The following is a 10478-nucleotide window of genomic DNA, read 5'->3' as shown; positions in this document are numbered from 1 at the left end:
GGCTCCTTGCTTCTTCTTTCCTATCTTTTCTATCACCCTCCTTCCCTTCCCCATTACCCTAATTCGAAATAGTGTCGGTCCTCCCCTTCCCCATCTCCCTGATTAAGATCTGTAATAAACTGGCCAGACCAACATTTGAACCGTTGTTTCTTAATCTCACACCGGGTATACAGATATTAAAAGAACCTCCTCTCCCTCCTATAAATCGGAGCGAGACAGTTATGTAGTATGTAGTTCTTCTTTCCCAAGAATCAAGGACCCATAACTGGAGCATTAACTCTTTAACTCTCAGTGCACTACATGTTGTTATGATGTATACTACCAATAACAAAAAAATCATAAAACCATGACAGTAGGCCTCAAGGATTTTATTTTACACCATTTTAGAGTATAGACAATGAAATATCAGTTGATCAGTGAACATCTTTGAAAACTTGTGAAAAGCAGATTATTTCCAGAGGACTGGTGTGAACTGTTTACGGGCTGGTTCGGCCCAGTTCCATGACTAGCAGGGCGGAGGGATTTTGCAAAATCCGTGCCTCCGGAAAAAGGGAACAGGGGACCTCAAAATAATTAAAAACAGCGGCAACAATCTGAGGAGAAACAAACTAATTTACGAAATATAGTATCAGAATGCAAGATAACACACCATAATATAATATAATTAGAATTGAAGCTAATAAATCAAATATAATGAGAGAGAGTGTGTCCGAAAGGTGGATAGGCCTCACCATAACACTGAGGTGAGATGTGCAGTCCGGTTAAGCAGCAGGGAGACAGGAGGAGAGCCAATGAAAAAGAGCGGACGAAGAAGAGCGCATCAGGTGACCTTGCCAGGAGTTGTATCTTCTCTCTGACCACAAAGCCCCCTGGGGAACGTAGTTCTTCTCTTCCGGACAGGTATCCAGAACTCGAGCATTAACAGTTAAACTCCCAGTTCATTACATGATGTTATGATGTGTGAACTGGAGTCAAAAGCAGCATGGACCCACAACAGAAGGATCTTCCAACAGGCCAGGCAAAACAGACATCTGCTTAATGTTGTCTGTGTCCACAGCAGCTATCCCAAAGGCCCATCAATACCCCTTAGGATCCTTGAAATGCACTCTTCTGAGGTAATCAATACCTAGTATACATGGAGCCCCTGGGCCAGTCACAATAGGATGTTTTTGCCATGTCTTTACCAGTGAGGCTTATCTCAGCCTACAACACAGTCAATTCTTGAGAGCCCCTAGTCACTTCAGAAATATGGATTGATTCTGTCCCTTCATGACTCGAGGGCATCAGAGTGCACTGTGGACTGGTATCCACCAGTGCTTTATATTTCAGTGGTTCTGATGTGCCAGGCCATCAAACCCACACAGTCCAATAAACTCTATTATCCCTTTCCCACTCCAACTGAGGGCAGGACCCCTCTATTCATTACCTGTGGTGGTTGGAGCAACTGCACTGGTGGTTGATCTGCTTTATAATTCTCTCACCCGTGCTGGTAGTACAGGAGTAGCTTGGTCATGCCACTTCCTCATGTCTTCTCCATGGTCACGTAGGTAACGCCACAAGGCAATTTGCAATGTAGTTTTCCTTACTGGAGCTGGAAAGCGTTTGCCTTTAACAGCTGAGATTTTTGATGCATGTGAGAAGGAGGGTTCATCATCTTTAATTAGTTGGATTCGCATTAATTTGATCAGCTCCTTCATTAGACTCTTTTGATTATCCTGATCTTCATCCAACGTTTCTGAAACTGCTACAGGTTTGTCATGATTAATCAATAGAGACATTTGCTCTTGCATTTCATTCAGTTGGTCCATTATTTGTGAGATGGTGGAAATAGAAGTGTGAGTTGGGGGTAGCTGTTATTCATAGTTTTGGAGCATAAGAATCAATTCAAAAACTAAGGGTCTTCTCTGTTGGTCCTTGTATCTGTCAAACGTTGCTGTTAGTGTACCAGCGTATCTTTCTGGTGCTGTTGTTGTGAGTTTCTGCCATATATCAGGTGTCGTCCTCACTCTCTCACTGAGACGTACAGTGAGTACTTGGCATGGGTGGTTAGGAACAAGTTAGGGTCGTACAACATTTCCACCATGGCTATTTCCCTCAAATACCTTTTTCAATTGTATCCCACCTTTTTATCACAGGCTTCAAGCCGTCTTTGAAGGGATACTTTTCCTTCACAGCTATTAACACTCGTTCCCAGAGGGTAGCAGCCCCATCCAAACATTGACTAATTCCTCTGTCAATAACTGTATCTCTGGCAATGGCTCCTAGTTGGCGAGCTTCATTACCATCTAGAGACAAGCTACTGGCCCCGCTGTCCCAGCAGTGAAGCAACCAGGAAATGAGAGTTTCATTCAGGCACTGTGTAAACTCCTTTCTTGAGCCATGAATTTCAGTCATCTTCAGAGGCCTACGAATAGTAATAGAGACTTCCTCTTCATCACTCTTTTCTGCATGTCTCTTAGTTTTTCCTTTTGCCTTTCCTGATGATGGTGGTTCTAAGGAGGGGAGGGCCCCTCACCTGGATCTTCCTCCACCTCCTCCTCCGCTTCTTCTTTTTTCCATTCTAGATGCGAGGACACTCGTTTCCATTTCTTGCCTTCTACAGGGGCAACTGATATTGTTACTGGTGTCTCCTGTAATTGACCAGATGTGACTTGGAGATTTTCCCCTTCGGCTTGAACCTCAGCTTGGAAACTCTCTCTCTCCAGAATAGTATTATGTAGGGCATGGTAAGCACAAGCCAAACCCCAAATAAGTTGTACCTCCTTAGATTTATGTAAGCTGCACCATCCCTGACTCAAATACTGGCTTAGTTTCTCAGGTTCCCACAGGTGTTCAAGAGTGAAATCCCATGACATTGCGGGTCCCCATGCCTCTAAGATTTTTCCTAAACCTCTCCATATTCCCCGCCAGTCAGCATTCTCTGGTTTTGGAGGAGACTCCTTCTACATAACACAAATGAATAGGAATACATTCAGGGAGATTGATAACACACACCCCAAAATGAACATTAATTCATAATTCAAAAAACGTGTGACAAACTGAGAAGAAAGCCTGGAAACTGGTCTGAACATCGTGTTGTTTGTAAAATTAGCTATTCCATTTGGGATGTAATTGTTTGTAAAATTAGCAATTCCTTTGGGGATGTAAATGTCAAAATTCAAATCATACCACATTGCATATAAATATCATACAGGTGTCTCCATCACTGCCCTTATTTGATTATATATGAACACAATTCCACAACAAGTAATTATGACATTGATAATTGGCCAGTAAGTCACGAATAACATGATGGCTTTTAATCCCTTACACAGCACCCCCACGATAAATAGTGGGTTCATCGCTGGTATCTGCTCAAAAGGGGTTAATGAACTGAAGCTAACAAGAGGAGGAAAAAAAAAAGGAAAAAAAGGAAAAAGGCACTGCTCAGACTAAGCTGTGCTCAAAGTTTACAAATATCCCAGAATACTGGCATACTTGGTCAAGTTTTCCAACACAGAAACCTGAACTACTGATAATGTTCCCTAAAGAAGCTCTCTGAGAGCAGAGAGCGAGATTTGTTCTAAAAGCAAAAAAGCAGCTAATGCCCACATTCTCCACCAAAATCTGTCACAGAGCTAACTAGATCAATTTACACCCGTGACAGGAGGGCAGTAGGCCCCTGCCTCCCCTCTCCCCCCAGCCCCACACAATGGGAAGGAAGGAAGGAAAAAAAAAAAACAGCGGCAACGATCTATGGAGGAAAACTTATTTTACTATGATATTGGAATGCAAGATAACACAATATAATACAATGTAATTGAAATTGAGACTAATAAATCAAATAAGATAGGAGCGAGAGAGTTCCTGAGATTGAGTCAAACCTGAAAAGCTTGGAACGGCTAGGAAAGCACCCTCCAGCACCCACTGCCAGGCAGTAAGAGACCGCCCCACCCGGAAGGGCCAGATCCCATGACTTCCGTAATGTATAGGGATAGGTACCTGGAATTGCAGCATTAACAGTTTAACTCCCAGTGCAGTACGTGATGTTATGATGAGGAATACTGAAAACCAAAAGACATAAAACCATGACATTGTGGAATACCGATAACCAAAAGTCACAAAACCATGACAACTGGGGAAAAAAGCAAACATCATAAGCATATTTAGAAGCAGTACATGGGGAACTAAACAGACTCATGATTTTAGGTTAGATCCTGAAAGAAACACTAGATTATACATTGTTAATTAGAGGGGGGGGAAGTAATTTCAAATACTTAGAAGGTGACAAAAAAAACCCTAAGAAATAGATAATAGGGACTATTAAGAACACAGTTGGAAAAAATCCTAATTGTTTTATATGAGAGAATAACTGCATTCAAAGAGAAAAAAAAAAACAAAACACCAACAACAACACAAGAAACAAACAAAACAAAACACCAGGATTACACAACTAAACTATATATGTATGATATACTGACTTAGGATACATTTTTCTGTATTTCATCTGACATCCAGATACTTGAACTAAATAAGCTTAGCATAACTCTAATAAGATCATGGACGCACTCTGGGCCTGAACATTATCTAGAAATGCATGTTCAGAGACTAGATATTTAGGTTTTACTATTCAAAATGAAAGAATATGTCAAATGATTCTCTGCAAGATAGTGTCCTGTATCACTTACCACTGTTCATCATGATCATGGGGGATAGGAAGTCCTTACAGAGGGATCTGGACAGGCTGGATCACTGGACTGAGGCCAATGGGATGGAGTTCAACAAGACCATGTGCTGGATCCTTCCCTGTGGCCACAAAAACCCCAGACAAAGCTATAGGCTTTGGGCAGAGTGGCTGGAAGACTTTGTAGAGGAAATTGACCTGGAGATATTAACTGATGCTCATCTGAACATGAGCCATCAGTGTGCCCAGGTGACCAAGAAGGCCAACAGCATCCTGGCTTGTATCAGAAACAATACAGAAGGAGCAGGGAAGCAATCACCCCTCCATACGCAGCCTTGATGAGTCTGCAGCTGAAATATTGTGTTCAGTTTTGGTGATTCTATCATGATAAAGTGGATATAATGTTCATCAGATTACTAAACTGCACCAAAATGAGTATTACCACAAGCATAGATGTGAGTTCAAAATGATATTGAAAAAGTTAAGATACCTTCTCAGAAATAAGATTTAAAAATAACATTCATTAAACAGAAAAGCAAGATAGGAATGAAAACAGAACAAACACAAAGTGGCAAAGATTTGCTAGGTAGCCCAAATGTTAGAGCAGATCACAGTCTCTAACAAGTCAACAAATGAAATGATATTAATGAAAAGCCATGCTGCGCTATGTAAACCATAGTAAGAAACACAAAATAATCTATCCACTTCATTGTACATCTCTCAGACTCATCTAGAGAAATACATAAAGTCAATGACTTACCAAGCCAATTGCACAGGAGACTGATAATTGTCAAAACATACCATCTGATAGAAGCCTGCATGAATGATAGTTATTGTTCTGAAGAAGATCAAGGAATATGATAACTATTTTGAAATATGCAAAAAGCTCTTGCAAACGTAACAAAAATAGTTTCTTTGTCTTTACAGTAGAAAATAAAAAATTACAACAAAAAAAATTCCTATAAGTTAAACATTAGGAAAAATGCATAAAAATTTCTAGAGGTATTGTTGGTAAGGCTTAAACAGAAACTGCTTGAACAGTTGTGGAGGTCTTTAAGAATCACTACAGTTGGAAAAGATCACAGATAATCTAGCCTAACCATTAATCCATCACTACTATGCTCACCAAACTATGTCCCTATGTGCTACAACTAGACATTTCTTGAAGACCTCCAGCAGTTATGGCTCCACCATCTCCTTGGATAGCCTGTTCCAATACTTCACTAATTTTTCTGGGAAGAAATTGTTCCTAATATACAACCTGGACCTCCCTTGGCACAACCTGAAGCCATTTCTTCTTGTCCAATCATTACTACAAGAGAGAAGAGGCTAACTCCCGCCTCATCACAACCTCTTTACAGATAGATGTAGGGAGTGATAAGGTCTCCTCTGAGCTTCCTCTTCTCCAGATTAAACAATACTAGTTTTGTCAGCTGCTCCTTGTAAGACTTATGTTCCAAACTCCTTACCAGTTTTATTGCCTTTCTCTGGACATGCTCCAGTGCCTCAGTATCTTTCTGGCAGTGAGGGTAACAAAACTGAACGCAGTACTTGAGTTGCAGCCTCACCAGAGCTAAGTACAGAAAGATGATCACCTCCCTGCTCCTGCCGGCTGTATTATTTCTGATACAAGTTAATATGCCACTGGCCTTCTTGGCCACCTGGACATACTGCTGCCTCATGCTTAGCTGTCTATCAACTAATACACTGGATCATTTTCCTCCACACAGCTTGCCAGCAACTCTGCCTGAAGACTATACCACTGCATGGATTTGTCATTATCAAAGTGCAGGATGCAACACTTGGTCTTGTTGAACTTCATACAATTGACCTCATTGCACTGATCCAGAAAAAAACACAACCAAAACAAACAAACAAACAAACAAACACAAACTATTCTCTTGTGCCATATAATGAAAGTAGATCTCTGTGGTGAAATGCTAAGACCAGCAACTTGTCTTATGTGAAGTCCTGCAGCTTTTACTACTTCATTACAAAGAACTTCAGGATCTAGTTCAACCCATCCAGGATAGGGTAAAGCAACATTTCCTTCTTGCAGCTGGGGTTTCTGATGGCAGCTACCCAGTTTAGATGTAGCACTTCACTGCTGTGCTGCCCACATCCACCCCCACTACAGAGTGTGAGAATAATGCCACTCACCAACACTGTCTGTCATAGAGCAGCAGGGTGGCTGCCGCCTCCCAGAAAACCTAAGAACATATTAAATAATATCAATCAGAAATAACAAACATATTTGTTCTTCTTATGCAGTGGAAGTAAAGCTTGTGATTTTTTGTGTGATGCTGAAACTCCAGAATTCTTCAGTTTAACTGCACTAATATACAGTTACTAAAACTGCAAAAGGACTACACATTAATGTAAAACACTGACATCTTCAAAGGATGATATTCTTTGCCATTCTTAGTAAGGCAGATCTAAAAACTAGAAACTGAAATGTTCCTAAGTATGAGGCTGGTTTGGAACTGATTTGTTCTTTTGGAAGTGAGAAAGTTATTCTGTTAACTCAAGTATGATGAATTTAACATCTACAGAGCTGGAGAATTTTGTTCTCACATCTTATGCTAGTACGAATGTCCTGCTCTTACTAAACAGATAAAGATAGGTGTTGAAGAGATCTATTAGCAGGTCTTGTGACCAAGGAAATGTTACAGTTCCTTGCTCCAAAGAAAATCCAATCAATTATGCATTGTTGAAGAACTCTAAGAGAAAAAGAGCTCTTCATATCAACAAAATAGATATTCATTTTTAAAACCCTGAAACTCTCATCTGAGAAGGGGGGGTGGGGGGGGGAGAAAAAAAATAAAAAAAATAAAAGAAAAATAGAATGGATTACAATTTAAATCATATTGAGTCTCTTCCCTCATATTGACGCTTTAGTATTTTGTGTTGTTACCATAACGTATAGATTCTTTTCTTTTTTTTTTTTTTCTCTTTCCTTCCCCTCCTTCCCCCAACCCCAACTTCCAAAATGATGTCTTGTTTTTATCTAGATGCAGTGCCGGAAAGATTTCAGACTTTCCAGAGGCTCTGAATGATTCCTCAAATTTTATTTATTTATTTTTTTTTCCATGACAAATATTTTTAGTGGTATCCTTAGTGCTGCAAACATGTTTAACTCAATATGATTTTTCATTATATAACAGTAGGATTGCATTATCCTTGTGAGTCACTTTCATCTTGAAATATTTTATGATTTCATTAGTATAACTAGGCTTTTAAATTTATTTTTGCAGCTTTACCTTCCTTTCCAACATTGATATTTGTTGTTCATACATACACAATATGTAAGCAGATAATTCTGTATGTCGTATGCAAGCACTACAACAAAAGCTTCTGAGAATTTCAGAAAGGAGAAAAAAATCAAGTTTCAGTCTTCTGTAATTGAAGTCAACGAATAAAATCTTTGGCTTCATTGAGAATGCTATCAAAATCACAGCAGAAAAGAAAATAACATTCCTCAAAGATCACACATCCTAAATGTAAGAACGAAGATAACAGTCACGCATATTAGCTCTGATATTTATCTCTAGAGACAAATAGTGACAATAACTCTCTCATATTAATAAAACACTGATTTAAGATTCTCATCACAGATCAAAACTGAATAATATAAGAGGTTTAAAATTCTCTGTAAATCTCACAAAGCTGTAATATAAAAAAAAAAGTCGTGAGAAGAAAATATTTTTTCAGTATTGGATCAGTTGAAGACTGAAGCATTCAGAAACAATTTTATTAAATTAACTGATTTTGTTGTATGGTTGGACTTTTTCATGATAAGCTTTATCTCAGCGGTAGTACTTTCCAATGCTTCCAAAAATTCTCATAGTTTCCCTCACCCAGATTCCAAGTTGTACCTTCACTTTTGTTCTTACTTGAAGAAATGGAACTTTAAAAAACATATATATTTTGGACAAGAAGTCTTCACCTGGAGTCTTTCAGTAGAGTTTCAGGAAAGATGAAAAGTTCAATTATTCTGTGAAATCTTTTAAAACAGACTGCATGAGATACCAGCTCTACATGTGCACTAAATATGAATTTCCTGCAAAGTGAACACAACATTTCAGTTTAGTGAATTGTAATAGATAAGATTTGTTACTGGTTTGTATGTCATTAAAATGTTATTCTAAATCTGGAGTTACTGTCACTGGTCTCTGTCTTCAGATATTTACATAGGAAAATGTGTATTATTTAATAATAAAGACATATATATAACTAAAGGTTTTTTCCCAATTTAGAAAGTGTTATCCAGCTAAAACTCATAATATGCAGGTTTGACTTTATCAAGCTGAATGAAGTGATTATAAACATGCACATTCTTTCAAACAATTGTACCTAATATTTAATTTTTTTATATGTCATCTGGATAATAAGCGTTATAGTGTGTGAAATCATATTTGCCTCTTGCCTTTAAAACAATTTTCATATATTTATTAAATTTCTCTAAGATACAAAACATTTAAAAAGTCAGTCCAAAATTGTATTCCTTGTAACAAATAAGACATTTCTCAAGCAAACATTCAAATATGTATATTCCTTTGCTATCATCTCATAACAGTACCTTCTAAGAGTTTCTGTATATTTTTCCCCTTACTTCATAATTGTGATACACTATTCTTATTGTGTTTTTACTCATATATGAATAGTACTGACTTATACTTTTAAAGTTTATGGTTATGTGCTTTGCTACACTAACTGAAGCCCCCAACATCTCAAGAAATATTATTTTTACTATTAATTCTCAGAGTGTAGGAAGTTATAGTAGATTTTGGAATATACTTCTAGTGATTGAAGTTTAATCAATAATTAAAGCTTTTGTTGCTACTAAACTATTCTCAGTAGGGAAAAAAAAATGGAGGCCAATTTTAATTTAGGGAAATAAGTCTTCCTAGACCTTTTACACTCCTTAGACATTCCCTCAGTGAAAAATGGAAAGTTCTACAAGGTGTTTTCTATTCTTCATGATTCAAATAACAAATTCTTTCTTTCTGAATTATCCAGTTCAAATTCTTCAGGCTGAAGGCAGTTCTGGTAGACCCTGTAAACCTAACCTATGAGTATCGATCTACTAGAAGAAAATTACTATATTTTGCAACTGAAATAATTCTACTACAAATATAGTTTAGTTTTCCTGCTTATTTTCTACGAGATAGGAGATCAAATGGAATGTGAGCAATGCTTGTGTCCAATAATCCAGTCTCAGGCAGGATTCTCTGTGTAACACAGAGATTTATTCGGATACTTATGCAAAAGCAGGTGTCCGAAGAGGAAAACATGCACCATAGTAATCAACAAGTATTTATACGGTTATCGCTGACTACAGTTCCCTTCCCCAGTTCCCTAAACAGAGTACAATGGGATTTACAGCCTATCCAAGGTTTAATTTTTTATTTATTCCCTTCTAACGCATCCTCTCAAGAAGGTTCTGCTTTATTAAGACACCCTAGTCTTAATCTTCAAGGTTGTGGAGTACAACATTACAATTTTTGTGACCCACACCTTCTGCAGAGTTACTGGTTTCTCAGTTCTTGCTCAACACTTGTCATGTAGGTCTAGCTGTATTCTCTTACTCCATTTCTCATAACATCAGATTGAATAATAGCTACCAGAAGGACAACATAACATTGCAGTAGTAAATTTCATTTTATGCTCATTTCATATTCTTCTGCTGTAATAGTTTAGGAGGAGAAGATTTGACGAGGATCCAATACTATTTCTTCCATGACGCTCCATACTTTCATCTGTATCCCTGGGTTCAGAGACTCTAGGATTGAACTATGTACACTTGAAAATATCT

At 38.1% G+C, this 10478-nt stretch overlaps 1 pseudogene; it reads right to left on the bottom strand.

The window, feature by feature from the left end:
- Positions 1–353: 353 nt before the first annotated feature.
- LOC146544785 (uncharacterized) lies at positions 354–4122 on the bottom strand (annotated as a pseudogene).
- Between the last annotated feature and the right edge of the window lie 6356 nt (positions 4123–10478).

Source organism: Meleagris gallopavo, chromosome 3, assembly GCF_905368555.1.
Source record: "Meleagris gallopavo chromosome 3, MGAL_WU_HG_1.1, whole genome shotgun sequence".
NCBI classification, from domain to species: domain Eukaryota; kingdom Metazoa; phylum Chordata; class Aves; order Galliformes; family Phasianidae; genus Meleagris; species Meleagris gallopavo.
This window is presented reverse-complemented; position numbering and strand designations above follow the sequence as displayed.